At 37.4% G+C, this 17,158-nt stretch overlaps 1 pseudogene; it reads right to left on the bottom strand.

Moving 5' to 3' along the window:
• Positions 1 to 15,892: 15,892 nt before the first annotated feature.
• Positions 15,893 to 17,112, bottom strand: LOC146898868 (secreted RxLR effector protein 161 pseudogene; annotated as a pseudogene).
• Positions 17,113 to 17,158: the final 46 nt, after the last annotated feature.

The raw sequence follows: 17,158 nt of genomic DNA, 5'->3' as shown, positions 1-17,158 counted from the left end.
TCAAGTCATTTGAATTTGTCTCTAATCAATTGCATCTTTCTCTGCATTTTATTTCAATATTGTTTGCAAAATTCATGGAAAAGGGTATTTTAGTCATTTCCTGCATTCAACTCATTTTAGTCCTTAAAAATTGTTTGTGACTTTTCATTTGATTTGTATAAGTCCCTATTCCACTTTCATGTTAAAATCTATTTCAAAAAAATTGCATTTGAAGTCATTTTTGAGTCAGTTTAGCCCCTAGGGGCATTTTAGTCATTTCATGTGTAAAACTCCTTTTAATCCCTAAAAAAATGTCTCTGAGACTTTCCAACTTGCTTGTATAAACTTTTGCTTGAATTCCCTGTTAAAAAAAAAATTTGAATTTGCATTTGAGCCATTTTGAGTCATTTTAGTCCCTAGGGGCATTTTTGTCATTTCACACGAAATTTTGGCAGAGAGAGGTTACTTTGAAGTACCTCATTTAAGTAATTGGTTCGTTTTAGTCCATTTTGTGTTTTTTATTGGTTCCACTTTACGTTATTTTCCATTTACCAATTTTAAATTCAATTTTAGTTTAATTTTCATTTTAGTCCTTTTTGTCATTTTGCATTTTAATCCTTTTATTTCAGTTTTTTGCAGATTGGTCCTTATCTTTTGGTTAATTGCAAATTTGTCCAAAAAGTTAGTTACAAGTTCAGGCACACGTGGCAGATTATGACAGGCCAGAATATCACATGTGTCAGCTATAAATTCCAGTCATCACAGTCAAAAGGGTCAACACCATTCATTCTGTTACAACTCATCACAAACACTATTACTCTTTCTCTCTCCACCAAAACAAATCAAAACCGAAACAAACTCTGAAAAATCTGAAGAACATTGAAGAATGAAGATGAATCTTCATCTTCAACCTCAACAGAAATTTCCAGAATCCTAACTTCCTTCATAAACTGAATTCGTAATACCTGCAACAAAATCACGTTAACAACAAATTCCAAAACACAACAGTCATCATCAACGATCTTCCCCCATCAAAATCCATAACCAATTCAATCACAGACTCACTGATTCACCACTGAATCACAAATTCCAGCATATCAGTTTCAATCATAACAAATTGAAGAATTATCAATGCAAAAGCTGTCTATTGGATTCGAAAACACAAACAAAGGATTAGTGGAATTTTGCAACGGTCATTTCAAAGGTGTTTGAAGGCTTGTGCTTGCAATTTGGACGAAAGCGTTGACATTGTACTTTGTACGAATTGTACAACCACGTTCTCCACTACTCTGTTTTGTGTCCACGCTACAAGACAAGAAAACAGCTCCAGAATACGGCTTCGCCTGCATAGATGTTCCTTTGGATAAGGAATGGAATTCAAATTTGTTCTTCATAGGACAACAACCAAATCAGGCAAAATATCATTGGTGAAAGATCAAGCTTCAACAACGACTCTTTGGTGTGCTGGCAATTTCACAACGTCTCTTTCACACCTCTATATAAAGGAGTGAAGACCTAGAGATTTGGTAATGCAAGAACGCTGAACAAAAGACTCACAAGATTTTCACAAGTATCAAACCTCTGCTGAAATTGTTCTGCATTCACTTAGAATTTCTGTGTCTCAAAGTCATATCTTAGAAATTCTTAAGTCCATTGAGTCTGTATCTGATTTGTATTGTGAGCACCTCTGATTGTATATCAAGTGTTCAACCTTAAACAATTTTCTGTGTAATTTTGTTTAGTTAGGAAGTCTCTTGCAGTTGTGCTTGAGCAGGAAGTCTCTTGATTGTGTTCTTGAGCAAAGGATGTCTCTTGCTTGTGTGCTTGAGCATTGGAAGTCTCTTGCTTGTGTGCTTGAGCATTTGTAATCAGATATTACTCATAGTGAAATCTCCTTGGAAGTGCAAGGGGGACTGGACTACTTCCGGTTTGTGGAAGGAACCAGTATAATTGCTTTGTGTCGTTCTTCTTCTCTCTCTCTGTTTTATTCCGCTGCATTTAGATTCTGATTATCACTTCAGAAGCTGTCTCACCTAGCTTTTGATCAGTGTGTTCAGTTTTTAGGAGAAACGAAGAATTTTTCAAAACACAATTCAACCCCCCTTCTTGTGTTTTTCTCACCTTCAATTGGTATCTAGAGCCTTGGTCTGTTGTGTAACACTTAACCGTGCAACAGTCAAAGATCTGAGAAAAACATGTCTACTCCTCCTCCTACTGGTCCTAGTGATACTAGCTATAAACATGTCTCACATGATTATAGTGATAGTAAGAAAACCAGTGTTGGAAAAGTTCCAAAGTTCAATGGAGATGCTGAAGAGTTCTCTTGGTGGAAGACCAACTTTTACAGTTACATCATGAGCCTAGATGAAGAATTATGGGATATTCTGGAAGATGGTGTTGGTGATTTAGTCCTTTATGAAGAAGGAGCTGCTGTGGATAGAAAGAAACATACTCCAGAACTGAGGAAACTCTACAAGAAGCATCATATTATCAGAGGAGCTCTTGTCACTGCCATACCCAAAGCAGAGTATATGAAGATGAGTGACAAATCCACTGCTAAAGCTATGTTTGCTTCTCTCTATTCAAATTATGAAGGGAGCAAGAAGGTCAAAGAAGCAAAGGCTCTCCTGCTTGTACATCAGTATGAGTTATTCAAGATGAAGGATGATGAAACTATTGAGGAGATGTACTCAAGGTTTCAAACCTTAGTTTCTGGGCTACAGATTCTAAAGAAGAGCTATGTTGCTTCTGATCATGTAAGCAAGATACTCAGAAGCTTACCTGCCAGATGGAGACCAAAGGTGACTGCCATTGAGGAAGCTAAAGATTTAAACACTTTAAGTGTCGAAGATCTTGTTAGTTCTCTCAAAGTTCATGAGTTAAGTCTTAATGAACATGAGTCTACTAAGAAGAGTAAATCAATAGCTCTTCCATCCAAAGGCAAGTCATCAAAAGCTCTCAAAGTAATTGAATCTGAAGAGGAAGAACAGTCAAGTTCAGATTCTGAACCAGATGCTGCTGAAATGGCCATGCTCTCAAACAGACTTCAATATCTGGCCAAGAAGAACAGAAAGTTTCTCTCCAGAAGGGGTAACTCCAGAAGCTCAAGGAAAGAAGATCAGAAGGGATGCTTCAACTGTAAGAAGCCAGGTCACTTCATTGCTGAATGCCCTGATCTTCAAAGAGAAAAGTCAAAGGACAAGTCAAAGAGGTCTACATTCAAACCAAGCAAACTCAAGAAGCAGATTAAGCAGAGTTTAATGGCAACCTGGGATGATTTGGGTAGTGAATCTGGATCTGATAAAGAGGAAGCTGATGAAGATGCAAAGGTAGCTGTTGGGTTAGTAGCAACAGCAACTTCAGAAGCTGGATCAGATTCAGACTCAGAAGATGAAAACGAGGTATATTCCAAAATTCCCAGAGATGAACTTGTTGAGTCACTTAAAGAACTTCTTACACATTTTGAAGTAAGAACCAATGAGTTGAAGGATTTAAAAGAAAAATATGTTGATTTGGTACAACAGCAAAAATCAACTCTATTGGATCTGAAAGCTTCTGAACAAGGACTTAGGGGCTTTGACTTCATGTGTAAAACATATGAAGATCAGCTCAGGTTCTTATGTCAGAAGCTACAAGATAAGTGTAATGAAAAACCTTTAAGTAACCATGAAATTGCTCTTGAAGATTTTATTATATCTGGCATTGACAGAAGCAGAGTAGCTTCTATGATTTATAGCATTTACAAGAACAATGGCAGAGGAATTGGTTTTTCAGAAGTGAAACTTGAGAAAACCAATCTAAAATCTTGTTGTGAATGCATCAAGGAAGGTCTGAAAACATTCTTTGTACCAGAAGGGGCTGAGTTGGAAACTGTTGTTCAATCAGAACCTGAAGCTTCTAGTCCTAAGGCTAAGATTACTTCAAAGCCAAAGAACTCTAAGTCAAAGGCTATGATCAAATCTGATTCCAAGACTTCAAAGGTCAGGATCCTGAAAAGATCAGAACCTATTCCTCAGAGTCTGGTGAAACCAAAATCTGGGGTTCTGAAGTCTAAGTTTCAGAAGAAGACAGTTACTGCTTCTGAAGTACCAAAACCTAAGGTGATGGTTAATCAGAAGCAACCCAACTCACAACACAAGGTACAAGAAGTGAAGAGTAAAGCCTTAAGTACTAACCTTCCAGGACCCATAGAACAATGGGTACCTAAATCTAAAAATGTCAATGATGCAGATATGTCTAAGAGCAGTGCCAAAGCAAAGATCATGGTACCTAGACAGCGGTTGCTCAAGACACATGACAGGAGACAAGTCCATGTTCCTCAGCCTAACAATGAAAGAGGGAGGAAATGTGAAATTTGGAGGCAACCAGTCAGGCAAGATCATAGGTACAGGAACTATTGGTAATTCCTCTACCTCAATTAATAATGTATGGTTGGTAGATGGTCTTGAACATAACCTTTTGAGCATTAGTCAATTTTGTGATAATGGTTATGATGTGCTTTTTGAAAAACCCAACTGTACAGTAATCAACAAGGAAGACAAATCCATTGTGTTCAAGGGAAAGAGAGTTGACAATGTCTATAAAATCAATTTTTCTGAACTGGCTGATCAGAAGGTGGTTTGCCTACTATCAGTGAATGATAAGAAATGGATGTGGCACAGAAGGTTGGGACATGCTAACTGGAGGTTAATCTCTAAGCTTAGTAAGTTACAACTTGTGAAAGGGCTACCAGACATTGACTATCATTCAGATGCACTCTGTGGTGCATGTCAGAGAGGGAAAATTGTGAAATCATCTTTTAAAACCAAAGACATTGTTTCAACCTCAAGACCTTTAGAATTACTCCATATTGATTTATTTGGACCAGTGAGTACTGCATCCCTATATGGAAGTAGATATGGATTAGTCATTGTTGATGATTACAGCAGATGGACTTGGGTGAAATTCATAAAGAGTAAAGATGTTGCGTGTGATGTATTCAGTAGCTTCTGCACTCAAATTCAATCTGAAAAAGAATCAAAGATTTTGAAAATCAGAAGTGATCATGGTGGAGAATTTGAAAATGAGCCATTTGAAGCTTTTTGTGAAAAACATGGAATTTTCCATGAATTCTCTTCTCCTAGAACACCACAACAAAATGGGGTGGTAGAGAGAAAGAATAGAACTTTACAAGAAATGGCCAGAACCATGATTCATGAAAACAATTTACCAAAACATTTTTGGGCAGAAGCAGTGAATACAGCATGCTATGTTCAAAACAGGATCTATATTAGACCTATTTTGGAGAAAACAGCATATGAACTCTTTAAAGGAAGAAAACCCAATATCTCTTACTTTCATCAATTTGGATGTACATGTTACATTCTGAACAACAAGCTCTACCTAAAGAAATTTGATGCCAAGGCCCAAAGAGGAATCTTTTTAGGTTACTCTGAAAGGTCAAAGGCATACAGAGTGTATAATTCAGAAACACTTTGCGTTGAAGAATCTATGCACGTTAAATTTGATGACAAGGAGCTTGAAGATAAAACTTCAAAGCAAGGTGAAAGTTCTGCAGAGATACAGGTTCCTGAAGCTACTCCAGAACCTGATCAGATAGCTGAATCTGAAGATAGTCCAGAAGCTGAACCCACATCAGAAGCACAAGATGAAGCTGCTTCTGATGAAGCACAAGATGGCTCACATCAAGCAGATCCTCCCAGAAACACATTCAAACACAAGTCTTCACATCCTGAGGAGCTAATCATTGGAAACAAAGATAGTCCAAGAAGAACAAGATCACATTTCAAACAAGAGGAGTCAATGATTGGACTAATCTCAATGATTGAACCTACAACAGTTGATGAAGCACTTTCAGATGATGGATGGATCCTAGCTATGCAAGAAGAGTTGAATCAATTTCAAAGAAATGATGTGTGGGATCTGGTACCCAAACCTCAGCACAAGAACATTATTGGAACAAAATGGGTATTCAGAAACAAGCTGAATGAGCAAGGTGAAGGAACAAGAAGGCATTGATTACACTGAAACGTTTGCTCCAGTTGCAAGATTGGAAGCAATCAGGTTACTTCTTTCCTATGCAGTTAATCATGGCATAATATTATATCAAATGGATGTCAAGAGTGCTTTTCTAAATGGTGTCATAGAAGAAGAAGTGTATGTCAAGCAACCTCCTGGATTTGAGGATATTAAATATCCTGACCATGTTTTTAAACTGAAGAAATCACTATATGGCTTGAAACAAGCTCCCAGAGCTTGGTATGATAGACTAAGTAATTTCTTAATCAAGAATGATTTTAAAAGAGGACAGGTTGATACTACACTCTTCAGAAGGACCTTTGGGAAAGATATTCTTGTTGTGCAAATATATGTTGATGATATAATATTTGGTTCTACTAATGCATCTCTTTGCAAGGAATTTTCTAAGTTAATGCAGGATGAATTTGAAATGAGCATGATGGGAGAGCTGAAGTTCTTCCTGGGAATTCAAATCAATCAATGCAAAGATGGAGTCTATGTTCATCAATCAAAGTACACAAAGGAGCTTCTGAAGAAGTTCAAACTTGAAGATTGTAAAGTGATGAACACTCCCATGCACCCTACGTGCACCTTAAGCAAAGAAGATGAAGGAGCTAAAGTAGATCAGAAGCTGTATAGAGGTATGATTGGTTCTTTGTTATACCTCACTGCATCTAGGCTAGATAATTTATTCAGTGTATGCTTGTGTGCAAGATTCCAATCAGATCCTAGAGAATCTCATATGACTGCTGTCAAGAGAATCTTCAGATATTTGAAAGGAACAACTAATCTTGGACTCCTTTATAGGAAATCCTTAGATTATAAGCTAATTGGATTCTGTGATGCTGATTATGCTGGTGATAGGATTGAAAGAAAGTCAACCAGTGGCAATTGTCAATTTCTGGGTGATAATCTTATATCCTGGGCTAGCAAAAGACAAACAACTATTGCTATGTCTACAGCAGAAGCAGAATACATTTCAGCTGCAAGTTGTTGTACACAACTACTCTGGATGAAACATCAGTTGGAAGATTATCAGATAACTGCTAACAGTATTCCCATTTATTGTGATAATACTGCTGCTATTTGTTTGTCTAAAAATCCAATTTTGCATTCAAGAGCGAAGCACATTGAAATCAAACACCATTTTATCAGAGATTATGTTCAAAAAAGGAATTTTAGATATACAATTCATTGATACTGAAAATCAATGGGCTGATATATTTACTAAGCCTTTAACTGTTGAAAGATTTGATTTTATAAAGAAAAATTTGAACATGCACTTTGTATCTGATTAAATGCTTGCTTGCTCCTGAATAGGATTTTAGGTTCTGAAGTTAGTTCAGAAGCGGTAGTCCATCAGAAGCTCTTTATTGAGGTTCTGAGGAAAACTCGCTTCTGATGATGACGTCAGCATCTGAAGTCCAGAAGCTGGATTTGTTGCTTCTGAATAGTTGAATTAGTGGAAACATTGGAAGTTACCTTTTAAAAAAGTAACTTCTGGCCCATTAACTTGGTAGTTACTCTGTGAACTTCTTACGTGGCCTGTATGTGTTGGTGTATAACTAAAAGGGCAATGATGATTTAATAGCTTTGAAAGTACTTTTCACGCTCCCCCAATTTTGTCATTAATGTTATGTTTGTCTCTTTTGAATTGCAATCGTTTTACTTTTAACACTTTGACAATTCACACACTACTCACTCACAACAAACACATTTGCTCTCAAACCTCTTGCGAAGTAAGCGCATTCTCTCAAACTTAGAACCCTAAAATCTTCATCTTCTTCAAATCTTCGTCAATCATCAAATGACATCATCATGCTCACAAGTTTCAGAATCTACTTCACGGATGGTCCCTGAATTTGACTACAAAGGAAGAAGCATGAAATTGGAAGAATGGGAACTACAGGTTCAAATAGAAAATCCGGTGGATTTTGAATCACTCGCCTTCCATGAGTGTTGGATCAGAAGCTACTATGAAGAGCAGGAACTTATGCATTACTTCAAGATGTTGAATGGACCAACATACGAAGCATTGGTAAGACACTTCTGGGTAAGGGCTAAGGTTTATGACAAAGCTGCGTCTATAACTGAAGAAAGTCAAATGGTGTTGATTTATCCCGAACTGGAAGGGAAGACCAGAGAAGAAATGGGACTTGAGCCATTTACAGGTATTGAAATCAGGTCAAGTATTTGTGGTATTCCAGTGAGAATTGCGGAATGGCAGATAGAAGCTGTACTCTGTAGAAAGGCCTCTGGAAAATACTCTGGAATTGATCTCTCAAATACAGCTGAAGAACGCCTCTGGAAGGAAAAAGTAAACTTGGCCCTGTACAACTCAACGCAAGCAGGAAAGTATGCTGATCTAAGCATGGATAAGAAACTGCTTCTGAAGATTCAGAATGAGGACTTACTTCCATGTGGTGGTAGTGAGAAACCCAATTTGGCACAAAAAGTCTTTCTTCAACACTTCATTAAGAAGGAGAAAGTGAACGTGCCAAAATATATGTTCAAATACTTGATAGAGTGTCTGAAACAGAGTCAGCTGCAGAATAGAACCTGGGTACCTTATGGAAGACTCTTGTCAGAAATATTCTATCAAGGAGGAATCTTGGACAAGCTAAGCAGTACTGAAGCCTTCACAGATGAGCTGCTTGATACTAAAACTGGAAAGTTTATTAATGCACAAACCCTCAAGAATATGAAGTTGATCCCTGCTGTCACCAAGCTTCATACAGATTTGAGTGAATCACTTGTTAAGTCTGATCTTATGAAGGGCTTTCCACCCATCTGCAAGAAGGATCCCATTGAAGTGCAGATGTACTATATCAAGGAACATTTTGAGGCAACCAATGATAGAATCAGATTGGAAGATATTCCAGAGGAAATGTATGGTGGTGCTCTGCCACGAGCCAGAGGCAGAAAGTCAAAAAGGAAGATGACTGCAGAGCAATATCTAGAGGTTGAACAATCTGCTAAAAAGGCAAAAGTTGCTACTGACAAGCTCAAAATTGGTAGTTCATCAGTACCTTCTATTGAAGAAGCCATTGAAGACATGGATTCCAGGATGATCATGGATGTTGGCATTACTCTTGATCAACCTGCAATACCAAAGAAGAAAAGGAAGCAAGCAGTAAGGAGGACCAAGAACTTCCCTCATGTTTCTAAGAAGACTGAAGCTGCTACTATTGTGTCAGAAGCTATTGGAAAAGCTATGGAGATGGCTGCTGAGCTACAAGAGTCTGTAGTTTCAGAAGCCAAGCAACTGTTGCTGATGACCAGTGAGTCTGTTAAAGAGGATTCTGATCCTGAACCAGAGAAGGTAATTAATATATCATCAGATTCCGCATCCACACCATTATCAGATTCTGATGATTCTGATGATGATATACCCTTAGCCCAACTCTTTCAAAAACCAGTAAAAAGCATGTCAACATCAACCAAAACCAACAAAAAGCCCTCTCAGTCAACTACTTATGAGCCAGTTGGTCACATAAATAATGAGAAGTTGGCTGAAATGGCTGTGCAGAGAGAAAAAGTCATTGAGACTATCTTTCGCCTTAACCCTCAACCCCTTAACATTCAACCTCTCAACATGATTCCTCCAGAAAATGTTGAATCTACTTCAGAAAAGGCCTCTGAAGCAACTCCAGAAGCAGCTGCTTCTGAAAATGTTGTTTCAGAAAACCCCCATCAACAAACACCTGAACCACATAAACCCACAACACCCCCACTATCACCAACAGCTACCATTGACCCCCAACTCAACACTCAAACGTCAACTTCACCACAACAACCACCAACTGAAATTGAACACTCCCCAGAACCAACTCCCATGGATGTTGACAACTCTCTAGTCAATGTTCAAGCCTCAACTTCTACCACACACATTGCTTCTGACCAGCCTTCATCTTCAAACACACAAACACACTTTACCATTCCAGTTCCTAACCCTGTTCAAGATTTGGAAATCAGTGATTCTGATCTTGAAATCCTTGAACAACCACCCTCAAACATCCTGGAATCTGGATATATTAATTCTGAGCTTCTGACAATCCTTAGTCAATTGCATAGTCTTGTGGATCAACGAAGGACAATTGATCTCACAAGTGCATATGAAGACTCCTGGGCATCTCTTCAGAACCGGGCAACTGAGCTAATTGAAAGCATAAGGGCTAAGTGCATCAGAAGCAAGGAAGCTTCTGTCAGGAAGTTAATGGAGCATCTGAATCAGAGTCTCAGAGTAAGAAGTTCTACACTGCTCCTGGCAAATCAGCCTTTCTTCTTAGAAACGGATTACTTGACCAGAGAAGCAAGGTTGTGTAAGCTTCTGAAGAAACAGATGGCACAGCAGCAGCAAGAAGCTAGAGAAAGGGAACAAGCTCTTCTCCAGAGGCAACAACAGCTTGAAGAACTGTTGCAGAAGAAGATTGAAGAAATGGAGGAGATGCAGAAACAACAACAAACCAACCCTTAGTTGCACACCTTTGTGTTATTTTGTTTGTTGTTTGTTTTAAATTCTTAGTCCTTGCTTCTGAAACCATCTTGTTTTATCTATGCTTCTGAATGCTTACTGCTTCTGACTGCTTACTGCTTCTGATAATTGGATATTCATGCTCATATATTTTGATCTGATTTGTTTAATTAATTTCTTGTATACTCTCTTTTGTTTGAGTTTTTCTCAAATCTTTTTGTCTTTTATGCTTATTTGTTTATTTCATTTTTTTTATAATGACAAAAGGGGGAGTATATGTGACAAGTATTTAAAGGCTCTGAGCCCCATTAATGGCATTTGAAATTTTTGAAAAACTTCTATCATTTTTTTTACCTTATTGGTATAAGCTATGAACGAACGAAGAAGTATCAAAATTCAAGTAAAATTAATTGAACCATTCTTCTTATCTATAAGTTAATTCTTTCAATGATTCAATTTTTTTTTAAAAGCTCTGATAATTTTATTGTGCGAAAAATGAATTTAATTAACCTGGATAGAACTTAGGGGGAGCTTACAAACCTCACCTTAAAGAATATCAGACTCAGGGGGAGTTTGAGCTTACAAACCTCAGACTCTGAGCTTACAAACCTCAGAACCCCAAAGTCAACTTGTTAATTAGATTAACAACAATTGATCAATTTTAAATACTTTTGTTTGTCATCATCAAAAAGGGGGAGATTGTTGGAACAAAATGTGTTTAACAATGAACCTTAAAGAGTTTTGATGATAACAAGGTATTAAAAATTGTAAATTGGACTAGCTAATATTTGTTCAAGTGTACAGGACCATAATTATAAAGTTACATCATCATTGGTTCTGAATGAGCAAATAAAGAGCAAAAGAAAATGAAGCTTAGATGATTCTGAAGGCAAAGCGCTCCTGAAGTCAAGCTGCTCCTGAAGAAATAGCGCTCCTGAAGTAAAGCTGCTCCTGAAGAATAGTGCTTCTGAAGACAAGAGGTCCAGAAGCCACATCATCAGAAGCTGCGTCATCAGAAGCTGTAGAAGTCATATCATCAGAAGCTGCATCATCAGAAGCTGCCTCATCAGAAGCTATTTCACCAGAAGCTGAATCTCAACTGGATTTACAAAAGATTCAAGAATTGAAGAATTATCAATGCAAAAGCTGTCTATTGGATTCGAAAACACAAACAAAGGATTAGTGGAATTTTGCAACGGTCATTTCAAAGGTGTTTGAAGGCTTGTGCTTGCAATTTGGACGAAAGCGTTGACATTGTACTTTGTACGAATTGTACAACCACGTTCTCCACTACTCTATTTTGTGTCCACGTTACAAGACAAGAAAACAGCTCCAGAATACGGCTTCGCCTGCATAGATGTTCCTTTGGATAAGGAATGGAATTCAAATTTGTTCTTCATAGGACAACAACCAAATCAGGCAAAATATCATTGGTGAAAGATCAAGCTTCAACAACGACTCTTTGGTGTGCTGGCAATTTCACAACGTCTCTTTCACACCTCTATATAAAGGAGTGAAGACCTAGAGATTTGGTAATGCAAGAACGCTGAACAAAAGACTCACAAGATTTTCACAAGTACCAAACCTCTGCTGAAATTGTTCTGCATTCACTTAGAATTTCTGTGTCTCAAAGTCATATCTTAGAAATTCTTAAGTCCATTGAGTCTGTATCTGATTTGTATTGTGAGCACCTCTGATTGTATATCAAGTGTTCAACCTTAAACAATTTTCTGTGTAATTTTGTTTAGTTAGGAAGTCTCTTGCAGTTGTGCTTGAGCAGGAAGTCTCTTGATTGTGTTCTTGAGCAAAGGAAGTCTCTTGCTTGTGTGCTTGAGCATTGGAAGTCTCTTGCTTGTGTGCTTGAGCATTTGTAATCAGATATTACTCATAGTGAAATCTCCTTGGAAGTGCAAGGGGGACTGGACTACTTCCGGTTTGTGGAAGGAACCAGTATAATTGCTTTGTGTCGTTCTTCTTCTCTCTCTCTGTTTTATTCCACTGCATTTAGATTCTGATTATCACTTCAGAAGCTGTCTCACCTAGCTTCTGATCAGTGTGTTCAGTTTTTAGGAGAAACGAAGAATTTTTCAAAACACAATTCAACCCCCCTTCTTGTGTTTTTCTCACCTTCAGAACGAATAACAGCAAGAGTCAATCGAAGCAAATCAAAGAGGAACAAGAACGAATTCGAAGAATAGAAACGGAATCGCAAAGTTTTAAGGAAACAGAAGGAAGAAGGATACGACTAGCTCGGATTCACGCTGATAACGCGAGGTATGTCAGAAACTTTCTTGCTCCTTTTCTCTTCAAGATTTTCGCAAGATTGAATGTTAGATCTAGAAGGTTCTGTGTGTGTTACTGCAAATCTGAGTTCGTATCCGAGAAGAGTAGAGGAAAAGCATTCTAAAACACTAAAAAAAATTCTGAATCGGAGAAGAAAAAATGACCGCCGCCGAAAACCGTCACCGAAAACCGCGCCGGCGTTCTTGATGCTCGTCGAAGAAGACGACTCAAATTTGCAAACTCTCTCTCTCTTCTTCTCACTCTAGAGAGAGAAACGTATGAGGTTTGTGTTGGTTTTCTTGTGATTCTTGCTTATATACTTCCCTATGATCTCATGTGTGTGCGTACATGATATTACCATGCTCCCTCGTTGGAGAACAGTTGGATCTAGGTCTTGGAAGATCTGGATCAATCCAACGCCTCAGAGGCTCCTGGACGATCCAGATCCATACATATGTGTGGACTTGGGCCTCTATGCACTGTGGATTTCGTTTTTGCTATATTTCTTGCTAAATACACCACTGTTCAATGCTGTTTACACCACTGTGTGCTCAAAACTTTGATAAAAATTCCAAATAAATTCCTATTAATTTTCTTGTGTCTTTTGGTAAATCTTGATGTTGTTTGCATGATTGAATCTTGATTAAGAGTGTATGAAAATACTTTGTGTTCTTGTTAATTCAATATCTTGATTCATGTTAAAATTTTGTTATAAAAAACTTTCAAGTTTTGTGAATTCTTTGTGGTAATTTTGGCATCTGAAACCTATTCTTTGGAATGTGGTTTCATGCCAAAATTCACTTCAAGATCATGTGTGACATTTTGTTACCTTTAGCTCACTTTTTTGTTAACTTTCTTTGAAAAATTGTGATGTGACTTTGGGCTTGGATATTGATACATACTTGTGGCTTTGAACGTGTAACTTTTGAAGTGAATTTGCCTCTTAATATGGTGTATGCTTGCTGTTTTGATTTAGTTCTTGTGTACCTTGTGTTTGGTAAATAATGTGAAAATCTTTTGTGAAATAAAAGTGGACAAAGAACTTGAAAACCTTATAATTTTTGGCATGTTAACTTTCCTTGGTTCTCATATTTGTTCCCTTGGAATAAGGCACTTAAAACTTCCTTATGTTGTGAGAATCTAGGTCTTGAGCTTGCTTTAGAATTATATTGAATCTCAAGTCCTTTTGTCACTTTTTTGCTAAAATTGTTCGATTACTTCACTTGCAAGCTATAACTACTTTACTATGCATTTGTTATTTTGTTTCCATTTCACTTGTGCTATAAATCCTTTGTTTCTTGTTCCATAAGCCTTTCATGAACATCCCCATCTCATCTCATATTCATCTCTATTTTTCTTGCAATTTAATTCTTGCCAAGATTTAGCATGTAAAAACTTAGGGACTTTGTAATTTATTTTATGCAATTTTAATTTCTTGCAAGACCATAGCATGTATCTAGGCCAATGATGTAAAGGACAATGGACTCTAATGATGTACACCGACACTAGCACACACATCACATAGATACTTTAGATGTATGGCTAGGTTATGCATGTTTAGATGTATGTTTAGGATTGCATGTTTAGATGAATGTTTAGGATTTACACTTAGGAAAAATCAATTTTCAAAAAAACTTGAACAACATCACTTGAAAACCTTTTTCCAAAAAATATAGGAGTCAAAACTCCTTTGCATTTTCTCTTTTATTTTCTTAATCAAATTTCAATGAAAATTAATCATACTTGACTTTTTTTCAAAATAACTAATCAAACCTCACTTTTTCTTAAAATCTCATGCCTTTAAGGCCTCTCAATCTCCATTCTTCAAAATTCCCATTTTCAAACTTAAAATCAACCAACAAAAACAAAAACATTTTTGGAAGAGAACTACGGTGGATTTGATCCCTTAAAAGGGTACATAGGCAAGGAATCAAAATTCCTTCAATTCAAATAAAACAAAAAAATCAAACATTCTTCTCCCTCCAATTCTTCACTTAGTAAACTCCTAGGTTTAAATAAACACTTTCAAATAGCATTTAAAAATAAAGCGCGCGCGTAGAAAGTATAGACGGTTCCTATAGGATACTATAGTCGTTATGGGTGCCTAACACCTTCCCGTAGCGAAAACAACTCCCGGACCTCGATTCTCAAGGGTTTTTCTTATTTTTCCCTTCCCAAGAAAAAATGAGATATCAAAGGTTAAAAGGTTCAAACGTAATCAATGTTTGACACCCGAAAAGCCAAGATAAAACAATAGGATGTTCCAACATCCTTTAGCACATCAGACAGGAGTACCTGCCACACATAGAGGCAAGGGAAAAAATAAATTTCCCATACCTACAGAGTACTGTCACCAACCAACCATAGAAGCACAGAAACATAAATTCCTATACTTACATGTGATAGACTAGGATGCCTTCAGATAACTATCACCAACAGCAAACAGAAGTCAGGTAACACAAGTTCCCAAACTTACAAGTGATAGACGCAGATGTTTAAACCTCTGACTCAACATCCTTCACCCAACTTGGACTAGCACAAGCTCACATAGAAGTATCACTCCCCCTGAATATAAGATCTTATGAGTGACTACTTACAGGAATATTCCATTACTCCCCCTGAACACATGCATACAGAGAATCTGGACATTTAAAAGCTCCTAATGCATAGATATAAAAGATTCAGGATCTGGGCATAAGAAATCAAAGGAATATTCACAAACTACCAAGCGATCAGCATATACATGCTAGCAGACCTATCAAAGGTCACACACCGAAACTTAGACTTGAAAAAAGTCATCAGACTTGTTCCATAATATAAGAAGTAGCAGGGAACATGTACACTAGAATTCTGAGAAAACTCTCAGAATTACATCAAGATGTTGCAGCTGAAGTGCCAACATCTGCACAGAGTCTCACAGACATTTTCCAACCTTGGATTGAGTATTTGCAGGGAACATGTACAACATCTGAGAAACCAGAATCTCAGAAGCACATAGATGTTGCAGCACAAGTGCTAACATCTACATCAGTCTTCATAGACATGTTCCAACATATCAGAGAATGTCAGCAAGGAACATGTACAAACCAGAATTACTAAGAACAGATTCTCAGATTATCATGAAGACCTAACAAACCATCAAGATGTTGCAACATGAGAGCCAACATCTACACACAAGCCTGAAATAGTTGCAAACTGCAACAACATATAATAACAGATAAGCAATCAGGCATACACAAACATGCATATTATAGATACATGCAGAGCACATATACAAATAGGGAGTATAAGCAAAGAAACATCAATTTTTCTCCCCCTTTTTAGCCATAAAATATGCCAAACAAAAGTGTTTAGAGCATCAGGAGTACATCATAGATTGTATACCCCACATAACAAAGACGTGCAAAAGTAGAAGTTTGTCAGCACACCTCACACTGTAGATGATTAGGCTTCCTCATGTAGCAAAATTCCCAACTTGCCTCTTAGATGTTCAAATTGTTTAGCATCCAAAGGCTTAGTAAAAATATCTGCCAGTTGCTCCTCTGTGTCTACATGCTCAAGTGTCACAACCTTTTCCTCAACAAGATCTCTGATGAAATGATGTTGAATGTCAATGTGCTTTATTCTGCTATGTTGAATAGGATTTTTTTTGAAATGTTGATAGCACTTAGGTTGTCACAGTATAAGGTCAGCACATCTTGTTCCATATTATACTCCTTTAGCATCTGCTTCATCCAAACAAGTTGAGAACAGCTACTCCCAGCTGCTATGTATTCAGCTTCAGCAGTAGATAAGGACACACAATTCTGTTTCTTACTAAACCAGGAAATCAGATTATTTCCTAGAAGGAAACATCCTTCAGAGTTACTTTTCCTGTCATCAGCACTTCCAGCCCAGTCAGCATCACAGTATCCTATCAGCTTAGTATTACCATATGATGAGTACAAAATCCCATAATCACTGGTGCTATTGATGTACTTCAGTATTCTCTTCACCTGAGTAAGATGACTCATCTTTGGGTCAGCTTGATACCTTGCACACACCCCTACAACAAAGGCGATGTCTGGCCTGCTAGCAGTAAGGTATAGTAAACTCCCAATCATGCTTCTGTACATGCTTTGATCAACAGATATGCCTCCTTCATCCTTTGTTAGTTTCAAGTGAGTGGCAGCTGGAGTTCTTTTGTGACCACCATTATCCAAGCCAAATTTCTTCACAATGTTCTTGACATACTTACTCTGAGAAATGAAGATTGAATCCTCAATTTGTTTAACTTGAAGTCCAAGAAAATAGGTCAATTCACCAACTAAGCTCATTTCAAACTCAGATTGCATTTGTTGTACGAAATGTTGAACCATCTTGTTCGACATTCCACCAAAAACAATGTCATCAACATATATGTAG

Source organism: Medicago sativa, chromosome 8 (genome assembly GCF_051527215.1).
Source record: "Medicago sativa cultivar Bolivia chromosome 8, Bolivia_mono, whole genome shotgun sequence".
NCBI lineage: Eukaryota > Viridiplantae > Streptophyta > Magnoliopsida > Fabales > Fabaceae > Medicago > Medicago sativa.
Note: the sequence above shows the minus strand (reverse complement) of the source record. Positions and strands in the feature narration are given on the sequence as shown.